The following is a 16,127-nucleotide window of genomic DNA, read 5'->3' as shown; positions in this document are numbered from 1 at the left end:
ATGTGTAACAGTCATATAAAAATTTCATAAAAGAAATTTGTATGGGGGCTTCCCTGGTGGCGCAGTGGTTGAGAGTCCGCCTGCCGATGCAGGGGACACAGGTTCATGCCCCGGTCTGGGAAGATCCCACATGCCGCAGAGCGGCTGGGCCCGTGAGCCATGGCCGCTGAGCCTGCGCGTCCGAAGCCTGTGCTCTGCAACGGGAGAGGCCACAACAGTGAGAGGCCCGCGTACCGCAAAAAAAAAAAAAAAAAAAAAAAAAAAAAAAAAAAAAAGAAAGAAATTTGTATGTAATGGTCCTACTCGTTTTTATAAGAAGCGAGGTAAGTGTTATCATTACCTTCTGTCCACTTGTAGAAACCAAGACCCAGATGATGAACCGTCTTTCCAGGGTGACAGTGAGACAGAAACCACTTCTGACTTGAACACCTGTGTATTTGCATCACATAATGAGTTCTCAGAATGCAGGACTGGAATCTTAGTTGATACAGGTTTAACTGTTTTAACTGAGGTACTTGTATTTGTGTACTATGGAAAGAAAGATATGGTTAATGGTGATGCTGTTAATTATATATAAAGTGCTTTGCAGGACCCAGCTTAGCACCTTACTCATCACTGCTCCCTGAGACTCCTCTTTTTTAAAGGGGTGAGGCTGTGTGGGTGGACTCAGCTCCAACTTCTGGCTCCGAAATTTCTTAGCTGAGCGTGTGACCTTGAACAAGGCACTTGCCTCTTGGAACTTCCTTTTCCTCTTCTATAATATGGGACATTATCCCTGCCCTGCCCAGCTCCCAGAGCAGCTTTGAGTCTCAAATGAACTAATAGATGTGGAAGCACTTTGCGAACTGTAAAGTACGTGCACAAGTAGGGAATTGGAAGTCACAGAGGTGATGAGGGAAGAGTTTGCTGAAGACGAATACCACTGGCCCCCACCAGCACTCAGCAGCCCTTTGGTCTGGCAAGGCCAAAGCTCTGTACAGCTGGTGGGAGGCAGGTGGGGACTGGTGGACAATTAGTCGGGATTTGCGGTCAGTCCCATAACAGGGAGCAGCCTGCTGGGACAGGGGGAGCTCAGAGACTCTGCCCGGCAGAGCCACAGGCTGATGCCATCAAAGGTATGAGCCACTAGCTCAGGAAAAACCCACTGCTGGCCTGCTTCCTGGCTAGCCAAGGTCCCTCTGGATTTAGGCCCAAGGAGTCCACTTGAAATAAAACAAGTTCTTGTCCCAGTTGCCAGTTCACAAGAAGACCTTGGGCGAGACCTTCACTTCACTGGGCCTTAGTTCTACAACACAAGGTGTCTGGCTCGCACTATCCCACTACCTCTGTTATTATTCCTCCTACGTCGAGTGCTTGCATCCAAAAATCTTCCCTGCCGGTACTTTTCCTGAGTAATGACGAATGTGTTTGCCCCTTTTGTGATATTCAGAGACACGTAACAGAGCTTCCAGGAGACTATTCCTAGTGGTTGAGGGTGGAGCTGGGAACCAGCTTGTCTGGATTGGAATCCTGGCTGGCTGTGTGGCCTCTGGCAGCTTGCTTAGCCCCTTTGACCCTCGGTTTCTCCATCTGCAAGATAGGAACCATAAGCGTACCCACCTTACCAGGTTGAAGATCACTGAGACGATGTGTGAAGGGTTTCGTCCAGCTCCTGGCAGGGGAGAAGCTCAATAAAAAGCTGTTATTATTTTCTCCAAACACGAGGGTGCACAGGGACCACCCTGAATTGACTTCAGAAACACGGAGACACCTGACACTATTAGGAGCCTATGAGCCCTCACACAGGAACTATGGACTCTCTCTTTTAGGATTTTGAAAGAACTGGACATAGTCCCAGGAACCCAACACCCAGGGACCCCCAGCCTGGAAACTACTGCCCTGGAGTCTTAACACTTCTTCAAGCTCTGACAATACCTCAGCTCTGCTGAAGGTCAGCCAAACCTCTTCAAAGAAACCCGCGTACTCAGTGGCAGCTGGGCCACTGGCAAGTCCAATGCAGACCCCAGGAGGAGCGGCCACAGCCCAGAGCCCTGTCTCCCAGAGGCAGGGCCCCTGGACAAGTGGGGCACATCAGAGGAAAGCCTGCAGCCTCCTGTTTAGCACATCTGGGAAGTGAACCTCCACACTCCCTCCCACCTCTCTGATCTGAAAAGGTCAAGAGAGAAGGAAGTGGTTATTTCAAAGGCTGGGCGAGCCTGCTTTGCAAAGGGGCCTGAGTCCTGAGGCCCCCAAGGACTTGTTGAGAGAGAGAACTTTGCCTGTTTCCTTTCCTTCACTTCCTCCTTCTGCTCCTTGCAGAGGCCTATTCTAAATATACATCTTAGAAGTCGAGATATGGGATGGCAAGAAGCAGAAACCTAGCCACCAAAGGTGGAGAGAAAACTCGGGTTCTGGGTTGGGTGGGAGTGATTTGGGGGGCCAGCCATGTGGTGAAGTCTCCCATGGCAAACACCACAGCTGGTGGGAAGAGCACACAACCCTCCCCTCTGTAGATGCCTCTCACCCGTTCTCTCTGGCTCCTCAAACATACCACCTGAGACATCCAAGGCAGGAGTTCTAAGTTCCATTATATAGAGGAAGAAACTGAGAGGCAGAAAGGAGGTGATAACACTACAAATCATGGTCAATTATGTTGAGTACTTACTAATTTGCTAATAAGGTACTGAGGAGGATCCCCGCAAAGATCCTATGAGGAAAGTACTATTATTCCTATCCCCATTTTACAGATAAGAAAGTTAAGGCACAGAGGAGAAGCTTAGTTTATCTAAGCTTACTTGCACATCAAGTAACTGTCAGACACCAGAGCCCACACTTGTAATCACTGGCTACACCAGCCCTGCCCAAGGGACCACACAAGTCCGTGGCAGGGCCAGGAGCCAAGCCAAGTTCAGTGGTCTTTCCCTGCCACCCCTCTGCTTCTGTGTGGTCAATGTAAGGCTGGCTATTCTAACAATCAGATGTACACAAAAGAGGGGCCAGCTGTGTGGGAGGGAGTGAGCACCCCATCACTAAGGGGCATACCAACCAAAAGTACATGACCCCTTGGTGGGGTGTTACAGAGGTGATTGGGGTTGAACTTAAGGTTCCTTCTAGGCACGAGCATCTACACAGGATGGAAGGGGACGATGAAACCCATTGTAGGTGCTAAACAAACCTCCAAAAAAGATTTCTAGGTCCCATCTTTTCTTTCCATTCTCATATCACTCATTCATTCTTAAGCTACAGTTTACAATTTACTATGTGCCAGTTGCAGTGTCATGTAACAAGGGACAAGACAGACACAGCCCCTGCCCTCCTGGAGCTTATAATACAGTGACCTACACAACCCAGGTTGCCTTCCTGCAACTTCCTCTACTAAGACAACGTTTCCCTCTCTGGACCTTGGCTCATCCTGTTTCCCTTCTGCCAACTCCTCCTGCGGAAATCAAACCCAACTCAAATGCCACCTCTTCTAGGACACCTTCACTGGCATTCCCAACAACAGTGTCATTCCTCCTGTTAGGCTTCTGTGACCAGTACAGGGTCTTTACATATCTCACGGGGAGTTGTGTTGAACTGCTTTGAATTTCAGATGTTGGGGGGAAGTGGAGAGCTCTTCTACAAGACCACAAGCTCGTGGACAGCAGGGCGATTGTGTCCTAATCTGGCTTTCCAGTGCCGGGTATCCTGACACAGAGAAGATGCTCATTCACTCACTGATTCATTCAGCAAATGTGCCATGAGCACCTACGATGTGGCAGGCACTGTTCTGACTCTGGGTTTACAACTGTGAACAAAACGGACAAAAAGCTCTACCCTCGTTGCCATTCCAGTGGGAACAACTAAGTGGACAAATTGATAACTGAATGAATATGCGTTGAATCCTGAAAACCCTTTTGAGACCCTACGCCTAGGAAAAGGTACATTTTAGGACTGTTTGTATATCCACAAGGCCAAATATTTATCTAAATTAAGTGAGCTCTTGAAGGAAGCCTACCTTCCTCTGTGGTGTGAGTGTTTAAAAATCACCAGAAAGAGACTGTGTTAGAATTAGTTGCTGCAAAATGACCCTGTTTGGGGATCCACAGCCATCGAGGTATTAGTCTGAAGCTTGGATAAAATAAAATAAATTAAGCTTTAGAGTCACAGAGAAGATTCAGTTTGAGGAAACACCAGGCCCAGGGACAGTAATAACAAAAATAATCACAGCAAACACACAGCACAGATTATGTGCCAGGCCCAGGAGAAGCTCCTGGTTCCTGACAGATGACTAAGCTGTGTCGGAAGGAAGGGGAAGCTACCAGAAGGGTGACCCTGACTGGAACTGTCCCTCAAGATCAGGCCATTGTTCGCTTGGGCTCTGACTGTGCCGTGAGCCACAGCGAGCTTGCAGCCTGGTGCCTTTGAAATTCCCAGGAATTCAATGGCAGAAAAGACAGGTCTTCCCAAGTGGAAGGAAATCTGATTCCCTAAAATAGAAAAATCGTGCTCAGAGGAGGAAATTCCTTGTTACTATGGAGGCGTCTTTACTCCCTGAAAAGAAGACTGGGAAGCACATTTATTGAGAGCCTATTATATACCAGGCACTGTGTGAGGACCTGATGTGAACTATCATTTACTCACTGCTGGGCGCTATTCTAACATGAGGCCACAGCCAGGAATGAAATACATACATACTGTCAGTCGCCAGGGCTGACATGCAGCCAGGATATCCCTATATAACTGTCCTACATGTTAAAATATTTCCATGTTTCTGTTTTACAGAGCAGCTGCCCTGAGCCTCCGAGTGCCCCCTCCCTGCCCCAGCTGCCCAGGCCCTCCTCCCTTCCTTCCCCTCACTCCCCTAAGATCCAGCTACTCCAGAGTTGACTCCAGCATAGCTGGGAGCCCAAAGACCTGGCACCTGTTGGCTGGTGCCCATTAAATGTCCCACTTATCACCCTTGCCTGGCCCTCCTGGAGCTGCCAGGCCATGGGTATCTCACTTAATCGCCAGCAGTCCAGTGAGGGGGAAACACTGACCCTCTCAGACTCCTGCTTCCAGCTCCTTAAATGCTGCTGTACCCCAAGCTTCCTCCTTTCACCATTGCCCTCTCCTTCCTCACTGTGTCCTGCAGTGAGCTGATCCCGGCTGGTGGTTTCATACCTTTTCCACCCACTCATACCCCCTGAATTTGCTTCTCCAGCCTGGACCTCTTTCCTAAGCTGGCCATATGGCCAACTGCCTGCTGGACGTCGCCCTGGGAAGTCCCACTGCCACCTCAGACCCAAGTACCTGAGGTCAGCCTACCTCCCAGACCTTCCCTTCCTCCCCCGCCTCCTCCTGGGTTCCCATTTCTCTCATTCCTGCACGCATGTGTTCATGCCATTAACACCCGGAGAGCATCCATTACATGCCAGGCACCATGACTGACACTGAGAAGGAGGAAGGGAGCAAGACAGACCCTCAAGGAGCCTACAGTCCATCCAATGTCCAAGCTAGAAAGCTGAGTGTCACCGCCAACTCCTCCCTCCTTCAGCCCCAGCGGAAACATTAAACAAGTCCCGCGATTGGCCACTTTCCCTCCATCTCCACTGCCAAGGCCTGAGGCCAGATCCTCGTCCTCTCTCACCAAGGCCTCCCTCCCCTTTGGCCCTCTCCACCACACAGCCAGAGGGACGTCTCCGGCACACATCCAGGGCTGCCCCTCCTCAGCCTAGAGTCCTCCATGGCTCCTCATTGCCCTCAGCAGAAGGTCCAAGCTCCCTGGTCCATCCTGACCTCGCTTGCTCCAGTGGGGTTGGCCTGGTGGGAGATAAGCTTTTGGGTGGTAGAGCTGTTTGTTTCCAACCACCTGCTGATTCCTCCACAGTGGGGGTACGCATGCACACAGACCCACATAGGCACACAGACACACACAGGCACAGACACACACGTGCTCAGGTGCACATGAGACATAAACGAGTAAGCCCATTTATACAGACACACATGCCTGTAGATGGAGTTGCCAGATTTAGCAAATAAAAACACAAGGTGCCAGTTAAATCTGAATTCCAGGTCAACAACAAATTATTTTTTAGTATAAGTGTCCCAAATATTGCATGGGACAGACTTACTATGCTAAAAAATAATCTGTTGTTCATCTGCAATTCAAATTTAACTGGATGTCTGTGTTTTATCTGGTGACCCTGCACATCAAGGAAGGCTTACACAACCCCCACCACCACAGAACCCAGCTTACACACACACACATATAACACACTGACAGTTCAATTCACGCGTCACACCTCAAAGACAAATGGGCATCTCACCACCTAGATCGAAATGTGGCAGGGCCATGCGATTGGCCAGCTGTGGAGAGCTCTTCAGGGAAATGTTTATTCTGTGAATAAATGCCTAATTGACAGGAATTCCTGGATGTCCAAGTTCCGGAACGTTGTGTGCCCAGAGTGGCCCTGCGGAATTTGAAGGCAGACAGAATTAAGTTCAAAAACCTGACCTCAACACATATGCACTGTGTGTCTTTGCACAAGTCACTCAGCCTCTCTGAGCTCCCATTAGCTCATCAGTAGAATGGAAATGTTCCACTACTAAACAAATTCTTTAGGGTTATGGTGAGAATCACTAAATGACATCATATATGTAGAGGACTTTTTTAGAGTTTTGGGTACAGATCAGTTCTTATAAACTCTTATTGTCAAGTACATATACAAAATCAAAAAAAATATTAATTGCAATTGGATTCAGAGATGGAATGGCCCCTCAGAGCATAAGTAAAGCACAGAAGAGGAGAAAGCAATGAAACATTGGAACAATTAGACTCAGGCAGTTAAACAGGGTGGGAGGAAACTTTTGGAAGTGATTGGCATGTTTATGGCATAGAATGTGGTGATGGTTCCATGGATGTATACTTATCTCCAAACTCACCAGATTGCGTACATTACGTTGTACAGCTCTTTGTATGTCAATCACACTTCAATAAACTGGTTTTAAAAAAACAATAAAGTCAGGCACTAGTATTAATTAAATACTACAGAGTCACATCCTCAATAGGTCAGGTTCTAAATTCAGCACAGACAGGGAAAACTGCCTATGTTTAAAACACTTCGAAAACACTTTAGGATTGTATATACAACGTTATGCAATGTCAAATCATTCTTATGCACACTGGAAATTGAGGACCAAGGAAATAGAATGAAGGGAGGAACAAAAGGAACTTCTTTATGCAAATGTCTGGGCACATTCTACTTTTCAAATGACTAGCAAATCCCTAGTGGTGGATGGCAGGGGTGGAATTTCAGTGTTTCTGCCTGCCTGCAGCGTTTCCTCCAATCTTCTTAAAACATTGAGCTTCCAAGTGCTTGACGGTAGTGTTGTTCATCAATTATCTCCCACCTTGAACACAATAGGATTGGATGTGCCTGTTGCCTTGAGGTTAAGTGAGATCATGTGATTTGCTCGGGCCAACGAATGTGAAGTGAAGTGTGCTAGGGCTGAGGCGTTCCAGTTCTGCTAAGTGCTAAGCAACTCTTCATCGTCTCCCCCAGCTGCAGGGGCCAACAACATTCCAGATGATGAACCCTGAGTATCTAAGAGAGGTCAGTGTTGGGCAGAGACTCCACCAACCTACAGTGGATTTATAGCTTGAGGGAGAAATGAACTTCTGCTGTTTTAAGCCGTTCATATTTGGGAGGTGTGTGTTACTGCAGCAAAATCCAGCTGACCCTGACTAATATGTTTGATAATCTTAATACAAATTCATAGACTTGTTTGTTAAGATTTTTTTTAAATGTCATTACCTCTTATAGAGGGAGGAAAGTTCTAAGTAAACTTGTAAGTTAAATAAGACTGATGTGACTTCATGTAATTATACACTGCCAGGATTATACCTGCAACTTTGCTAAAAGCCAAGAATGAAATATTAGATTATGGATCAGTGAAAGCATTTAGGAGTGGGTAATAGAAGAAATTAGTACCAAAAGGCTCTGGACCAGAGGGTTAGGAGGGAGGAAACCAGTGTTTACAGAGTGCCTGCTATGTGCCAGATACTGTGCTGCATGCATTGAAAATATAATTTCTTTATTATTCTCACTAAAACTCAATGATGTAGAAACTGAGGCTCAGAGAGGTCAAAGAAGATGTCTAGTAGCAGAGAAAGGATTCAAACCCACACTGGCCTTACTCTTACATCGATGCTCTTACTGGAGCCATAGGGAGGCTGAGTTTGGCAGGACACACTGGCCACCTTTCGCTCCAGGGGTGGTTGCAATTTAATGTGGAAACAGGCTAGCATTCAGTTTTTCAATAGCTCAGACATGACAGTCTCTTGGCGAGGACTAGGGTGTCCAGAGGGCTTGCCCCACACAAAGCGGCCCTGCTTATGACTTCCTGCTCTGCACCCACAAGGGTCCCGGGCTTCTTGGGAGCGTCCTTGGAGGAGGAAGCAGCATTCCAGGTCCACATGCAGACAGCTGTGAACTAGGGTGACTCATGCTGGGACAAGAAAGCCACTTCTTTGCCTGGATTCCCTGTCCCCAAGTCCTAATCTCGGGAAAGCTTCCTTAAGCTCCCTGTACAAGACTCTGGGTGTCTGGTGCATGAAAGGGGTGGGAAGCCAATGACATCCAAAGAGAGCAGGGTCCGGAACAAAGAGGAAATTCAGGGTGGGAGATCATTTTTTCTCCCTGGCAAGGCTCCTGCAGCCATCTGGCTGAGGGGGCTGTTATTCAAACCTCTGGATCGGAGTCTGTTTGTTTTTGAGCAGTTTGCAGCTGATTATTTTCATCAAGTTCCCTGCGACCAACCGTGCTGGCTCCAATACCAGGCAAACCTGTGCAGCCAGCATGTCCTGTGAGCCAGGTTCACAGTTGGTTCCCCTCCCAGAGAGCCAGCAGCATTGCTCTCTTACCAACAAGTAGCCCCTGGCCCAGGACAGGGCATTCACCTCTGGATGCCTGGGCCAGCCCTCCAACTGTTCCAGTTGACATCAACCGGACAGACTGGAGGGCAGGAGGGGCATCTGGGAGATCAGAAAGCTCCTGGTGGCCAGACCAGCTCCAAGGGCCTTTAGTGTTGTCAGCTCTGACAAGGCAGCACCAACTTTTTCCGGGTGTCATCACTGTGCAGAAAGGCAGGATGGAGAACTCTCAGAGAGGACTGAGTTCAACGTTCAGATCTGATCTCCATTACTCTTGCCATCAGGCCACTGAGCCTCCTTTCTTCCTCTGGGGATCAGGGATAGTAAAGCTTTCTGTCCCTGGGCTGTTGTATGCAAATGCATACACATATATTATAGGCAGACCTCGTTTTATTGCACTTCACTTTATTGCACTTCTCAGGTATGATTTTTTTTTTACAAATTGAAGGTTTGTGGTAACCTTCAACGTTGAGCAAGTCTGTTGGCACCATTTCCCAGCATTTACTCACTTCGTGTCTCTATGTTACATTTTTTATTTTTTAAATTTTGGCTGCGTTGGGTCTTCCTTGTTGTGTGCAGGCTTTCTCTAGTTGCAGTGAGCAGGGGCTACTCTTTGTTGGGGTGCACGGGCTTCTCACTGTGGTGGCTTCTCTTGTTGTGGAGCATGGGCTCTAGGCATGCGGCTTCAGTAGTTGTGGTACATGGGCTCAGTAGTTGTGGTTTGCAGGCCCTAGACTGCAGGCTCAGTAGTTGTGGCGCACGGGCTTAGTTGCTCTGCAGTATGTGGGATCTTCCTGGACCAGGGATCGAACCCATGTCCCCTGCATTGGCAGGCGGATTCTTAACCACTGTGCCATTGGAGAAGTCCCTATGTCACATTTTTAGTAATTCTCACAATATTTCAAACCTTTTCATTATTATTATATTTATTATAGTGATCAGTGATCTTTTTTTTAACATCTTTATTGGAGTATAACTGCTTTACAATGTTGTGTTAGTTTCTGCTGTATAACAAAATGAATCAGCTATACGTATACATATATCCCCATATCCCCTCCCTCTTGCGTCTCTCTCCCACCCTCCCTATCCCACCCCTCTAGGTGGTCACAAAGCACCAAGCTGTGATCAGTGATCTTTGATGTTACTACTATAACTTGCTGTAAGTTCAGACGATGGTCAGCATTTTTTAGCAATAATGTATTTTTAATTAAAGTATGTACATTTTTTAGACATAATGCAATTGCACACTTACTAGACTACAGTGTAGTGTAAACATAACTTTTATATGCACTGGGAAACCAAAAAATTTGTGTAATGTGCTTTAGTTCAATATTTTGTTTATTGTGGTAGTCTGGAACTGAACCCAAGATAACTCCCAGGTGTGCTTGTATATGTAAAAGGCCTAAGACCACATCTTTACATAGCAAGTTCTTAACAAATATTATTAGTTTCCTCCTTCCATTTCTTCAAGCATGTGCTACGCTGGCCTCTGAGCTCTGCTGGCTTGAAGGATGGGTGAGGCCTGGTGCTCCTTACTTTGGGGAATGGGATGCAGGGACTGGGGGCTTTCCTTCCAGAGGCAATAAGAATGGTCCATGTCTTCAAAGTAACTGTGGTGGCCACAGACTGATAACTTTTTACCCAGAAAGTAAAATCCAAACTGTTTGGTAAGATGTGAGCTCAGTTACTCAATCTGCCTTTCAGACATCAGCCTGTCCTTGGGGTCAAATGAGCTCTTAACAGGCCTGGAATTTTGTTATCTGCTTTCTCCTGCAACTGTTTTTCAGTAGAGAAATCCCACCTGTGTAACAGGAACACATACTCAAGGTCCTTCAGAATGAGCTTCTGTGTGTGCCAGATGGGCAAGTTCAATGGCAAGGTGTGCGTGGTCGGCGGTGTCATTTTAAAAAGGAAAGAGGGAGGGGACTCTGTCTGAGGGGAAGGGAAATGCTTGCACTTGCCCAATGCTGAAGGAACCTTGGGTAAGGTAGCAGGTGTATACATGCCGCTGACCTGCTCCCGAGCTCTCCCAGAGAGGCCCAGGGAAGGAGAGCTCTGCAGGGGAAAACAGAGATGGAAGTAGCTTTCAATTACTTTCAACTGCCCTCTATGGGAAGATAGAAAGAGGGTGATCAAGGCAGGGGGCTCTTGGAGACTGAGGTGCTCAGAGCTGGCAGGAGCCCTGCTGACTTTAGGGGTGGGTGTGGACAATGTGGAAGAACAGCCAACCACTGACCTTGCTGAAAGAGCCATGTCCTGAGCTTGGGCTGAACTGCGGGGACAGAGGGAGCAGTGTTGGATCTGAGTTGGGGATGCCTTGTCTGCAGCCCTGGACAAGTCACTTCCACCCAGCAGGCCTTGGTTTCCCTTGTGAGCTGGAGGATTGGACTGTGCCATCTCTAAGCAGTTTCCAGAACTGACTCGTGTAGTCTCCGATGCAGATGTCAGGTGAAGAAACCAAAGGAACGGAGGAGGGTGATTGGTCACTCGAGTCCACACCCCTTCTCTCTGTCCACTGGATGTCCCATGTCGTCCACACTCATTTATCGAGTCGCTGATGAAAAAAGACTGCTCACCAACACTCACACAGTTTCACAGGTTTGTCCACCATATAATCCTGTTCATTCCTCCCAACAACCCTGTAAGAAGGTAATACCTACAGTTGATTGAGTGATATTATGTGCTGAGCATTACCCTAATCCTTTTACATATTTCACCTTACTTAATCCCCACCATACTCACACGAGGCATGGGTATTATTGTCCCTGTTTTACCGATGTCCACTTGCCCTTGCAAACGTGAGTTCCTCTAGACACGCAATAACTGAATGGAGTCTCTGAACCTGACCCGTGTACTCTCCGCTCGGGCCCTAGGCCCTGGGCCAGCTCCTGCCTGTTTGCATTAGGCTCCTGTTTCCTCCCAGCTGTCCTTGGCTCTGGTCTCCCTCTTACCAGAGGGGACCTTGAGAAATCATTCTCCTGATGCAGCAGGAAGAGGCCACTCAGGGCGGGTGGGTGCCGAGGGAGATGCTGAGTTACTTTCCACAAGTCTGCTCCTCCCCAGAGAAGGGCCGGCCCACCCAAGTCTCCCAGGACGGTCTGAACAAGTATCTGATCTGGAAATTTGGCCCAATGTTCTTCCTTCCTTGCTGGCTCAGAGGATCCAGGGCCATATCTGCTGAGCCAAGTCCTCCACCTGCGTCCTAGATCCTGAGGCCTCCCTCTCCTGCTCAGCCTTCCCTCCCTGGCAGCCCTGTCCCTCCCTCTCTACTGGCTCCTTCCCACTGGTTGCTACTGAGGGGCAGCAGAAAGAGCCTGGACACGGAGTCAGAAGACTGGGAATCAAAGCTGCTCTGTCACTTACTAAATGCATGACTCTAGACAGGTCAGTCACCTGGCTGAGCCTCTGTTTCCTTTCCTGGAAATTGGAGTTATGAAGGTGATAGGGCCGCAATTCCTCTCCAGTCTGATTTCCAACTGCCCCCCACCTTGCCACCTCTGCTCCACCCAGACCTGTCTCCTGCCCATGGATTATTTAACAAATCCATTCAATAGGTAGGCTGGCACAGAGCACACTCCCATAAGAAGCTCCACACAGGCCCTGCTATCACGAAGTCCACAGTCTAGAGGGTCAGGGAAGTAATAGACAGGCAACTATCAGACAGTGCACTGCGAACTGCGATGCCAGAAGCCAATGGTGCTGGGGTAATGTGAGGAAAGGCATCCATTCAGCCCTGGGATGCCTGCAAAGACCTCCCAAAGGATGAAATATCAAGCTGAGATCTGGTAGGAATCAGCCCTCTGAAGAAGAGGGAGAGAATATTCTAGGCAGAAGGAATAGCTTGAACCAAGGCCCAAAGACAATAGAAGGCTAGGGGACATGAACAAACATGGTTTGGTTCGACTGCACCACAGCATGTGCATGCATGTGTGTGCGTGCATGTGTGTGTGTGTGCACTCATGCACGTTGGAGTAGGAGAGAATGGAGAGGTGAGCCTGGAGAAGTGGCCATGGACTAGCTTATGCAGAACAAGACTCTGGTGGTATGCATAGAGAGCAGTGGGGGAGGACTGGAGGGATTATAAGCAGGGAAGGGACGTGGTCAGGCATGATTTTGAAGATGCTTCTGTCTGCCATGGAAAAAGGGGATCAGATTTTAAAAAAAATGATTACCAATACCAAGCATCTGTGAGGATGTGGAGCCACTGCAACTCCCATACTCACATATAATGGGATGTATACCTGTAACCTGAACCACTGTTTTAAAGAACCATTAAGCAACACCTAGTAAAGTTGAAGATCTGGATATTCCTTTTTGTTTTTTGTTTTTTTTTTTAAATCTGATCCCCTCAGATGTGGGTATTCTTAACCCAGCAACTCCATTTCTTGGTTCCTACCCAAAGAGACATGTGTGAGGCATGTCTATGTAAGGATATTCACTGAAGTACCATTTGTAATAGTAAAAAAGTTGAAATGACCTATCCAGGCATCTGTAGACGGACAACTTGGTAAAGTGCAATTTGCTTATACATTGGAATACTACTCGATGGTTAAATGAATGAACCAGATCTCCATGTATCAGGACAAATCTGAAAATATAATGAGCAGTGGGGGAAAAAAGGCAACTTGCAAAAGGATATGAACCTAATACTTTGTGGTTTGTGGATCATCAATAGAAAAGATATAAAAATACACGTGGGAATTCATCACACAAAATTAGGATAATATTTACTCTGTGGATGGAGGGTTAAGGGGTAGGGTAGGAATTTAGCTGAAATTATCATCTTATATTTCTATACAAGACAGAATTGAAGCAAATATAGTGAAATGTTAATACCTACTGAGTCAAAAGGGTGGGTATCTTGTGACTTTTGCATTGTTTGCTATACTTTTGATATGTTTGAAGTTTTTGGCAATTGAATTTTAAAATGGATTCGTGGACAACAAGGCAAGGGGGAGGCAGATCTGCTGGAGAGGCTTTTGCTGTGTCCAGGCTAGGGAGGCTTTTGCTGTGTCCAGGTAAGGGAAGCTGGTGACTCGGACCAGGGGAGGGCACAGTGGGGAATGGAGAGAAGTGGGTACAAATGAGCAATACTCAGAGGCAGAATCAGCACAGCTCTTTGCCTACTGGGATTCTTCCTTCTTTCTCTCTTTATCCGCAGGCACCTACTCAGAGTTCTGCCTCTATAGGAGGCTTCTTCAACCACACTGGTCCTCAGAGATCTCTTTGCTCTGACATCTTCTAGGCCTTGAAATATCAGTCACTCCTGGAGTCATTTCATGCAACAATGCCTGAATTTGTGGTGTCCACATGTTTCCTTTCTCCAGTAAAACCATGTGTTTGAGCAGGGCAGGAACTCTCTTTTATGCTCTTGACGGGTGTCCCTCTGGCACATCTATGTGACTAATTGCTGTATCCCATGCTGCCCTCACATCATGCCCGTGGTTAGTGCCAGAGAAGTTTTAGTTGAATGAATACATGAATAGATAAGCGAATGACTAAACAAGTTCCAGAAAGAATTGCTGAGTAAATGCAGGGAGTCAATTGGCAGCCCAGAATTCAAACACAATTTTGCCATTAACAAGTAGTAACTTTGGCAAAGTCGTTTCACCTCTCTGAATCTGTTTCTCCAGCTATAAAATCGAGAAAATGCCCATATTTCATGGAACTTTCCTTGTTCCTAGACCAGAAAGTGTGGCTTTTCATACCAGTGGATGCAGACCCTTCTGCAGACAAGTGATGGAGCCAGGAGGACCTCTGACCCAAGCTGGGCCAATCACACTCTCTCCCAGGAATTTGGAACACAGAGACTTAGTCAAGTGACTTGCATTCATCAAACATTTGATGAGCAGCCTACTCTAATCATGCCTTGAGCTTGCACAGTCATATATTTTAGCAAACGTGCTGCACTGCAGGATGAGAGCCTGAGGACTTCCCTGGTGGCCCAGTGGTTGAGAATCCACCTGCCAATACAAGGGACATGGGTTCAATCCCTTGTCTAGGAAGATCCCACATGCTGCGGAGCAACTAAGGCCGTGCGCCACAACTACTAAGGCTGTGCTCTATAGCCTGCGAACCACATCTACTGAGCCCACGTGCCACAACTACTGAAGCCCGCGCGCCTAGAGCCCGTGCTCCACAGCAAGAGAAGCCACCGCAGTAAGATGCCTGCGCACCGCAGTGAAGAGTAGCCCCCGCTTGCCGCAACTAGAGAGAAAGCCAGCATGCAGCAATGAAGACCCAATGCGGCCAAAAATAAATAAATAAATTTATGAAAAGATGAGAGCCTGAGGATTTGGGGGGAAAACAGGATACTTGTCCCTCTCTGCTGCCCCTTATCACAGCCTGTTTTCTAGGGCCTTTGCAGACAAGCCTTCTCTGTCTTACAAGGCCAAGGTTGACTTGCTCCTGTCTACCCCACAGCACAAAGCCTAGCGCCTGGCACTGAGACGGCACTCAAGTGACATTGTTTCAGATGAATTGTGTTGGATATGAATGGAAATAGACCAGGACTCATGAGGGAAAGGGAAAGCGAGCTGGTGAGTGCAGACAAATTCAAAGCATAGGAGGGATGTTTTAAGCAATTGGAGATATTTAACTTGTTGCAGAAAAGGCTCATGGAGAGCAAACAGAAAAAGGGATCCAATGTTCTCCGTGGCCAAAAGTTACAGAGAAGCAGGTGTGGCTTCACACCAGGAAAAACTTGCTGTTGGAACTGCTCACAGGTATGTTGATTGTCTTATAAGTCTCCCTGTTTGGGGACATGTGCAAGCAGAGACTGGGTACCACTTAGCAGCTCTTCAGGCACTATATGAGAGGGCTGGGCTAGTGACCTGAAAAATTCCTTTCAATTGGGAGTGTCTAAGTCTATGTGTTTATTTGTTGGTGCACCCTAGAGGAAATTGTTAGTCAGAGTTCTAGTTATTAGTGAGAGCTCTCAGAAACTTTGGCCATGTGTTCTGAAATACATATCAGACAAAGAGCATCCATGGAATAACTGTTAGGATTTATCATTTCAGTTCTTATTATACAGTTTTATTAATGTTGGATAGTTTTAAGAGAAGCTTTGTTGCCCTAAAAATGTTAATGGGTTGCCCGTCAGCTTCAAAAGAAGAAAAATAGCTAATAGGAAAGTTATATAGTTACAGTGTTAACCCCAAAGTGGAAAGAAGAAGCAAAGTTCCAGCAGATTACAGGGCATGTGCTCAACACATGGGTATGTCCTGCTCTCTCTCTTTTTATAGTCTGTCCG

The 16,127-nt window shown here is 47.3% G+C and overlaps 2 long non-coding RNA genes across 5 annotated transcripts in view; one reads left to right on the top strand and one right to left on the bottom strand.

The window, feature by feature from the left end:
• Positions 1-302: 302 nt before the first annotated feature.
• Positions 303-6,548, bottom strand: LOC141278893 (uncharacterized). Of its 2 annotated transcripts, none has more exons than XR_012332293.1 (3): positions 6,270-6,548; positions 1,600-1,651; positions 303-429 (listed from the first exon to the last, which is right to left on the bottom strand). It is a non-coding gene; the product is annotated as an uncharacterized lncRNA (long non-coding RNA). The 2 variants fall into 2 exon arrangements; XR_012332294.1 differs by having other exon boundaries at positions 1,605-1,651.
• A 578-nt stretch (positions 6,549-7,126) lies between these two features.
• The window catches only part of LOC109552381 (uncharacterized), a 28,472-nt gene continuing 19,471 nt past the window's right edge, over positions 7,127-16,127 (top strand). For 2 of the 3 annotated variants that reach the window (XR_012332605.1, XR_012332603.1), the window contains exon 1: positions 14,533-15,600. This is a non-coding gene — a long non-coding RNA (uncharacterized lncRNA). Of the gene's footprint in view, positions 7,557-14,532; positions 15,601-16,127 lie in introns of those variants that run through there. The other variant, XR_012332604.1, reaches the window with a different exon arrangement.

Source organism: Tursiops truncatus, chromosome 6 (genome assembly GCF_011762595.2).
Source record: "Tursiops truncatus isolate mTurTru1 chromosome 6, mTurTru1.mat.Y, whole genome shotgun sequence".
NCBI classification, from domain to species: domain Eukaryota; kingdom Metazoa; phylum Chordata; class Mammalia; order Artiodactyla; family Delphinidae; genus Tursiops; species Tursiops truncatus.
Note: the sequence above shows the minus strand (reverse complement) of the source record. Positions and strands in the feature narration are given on the sequence as shown.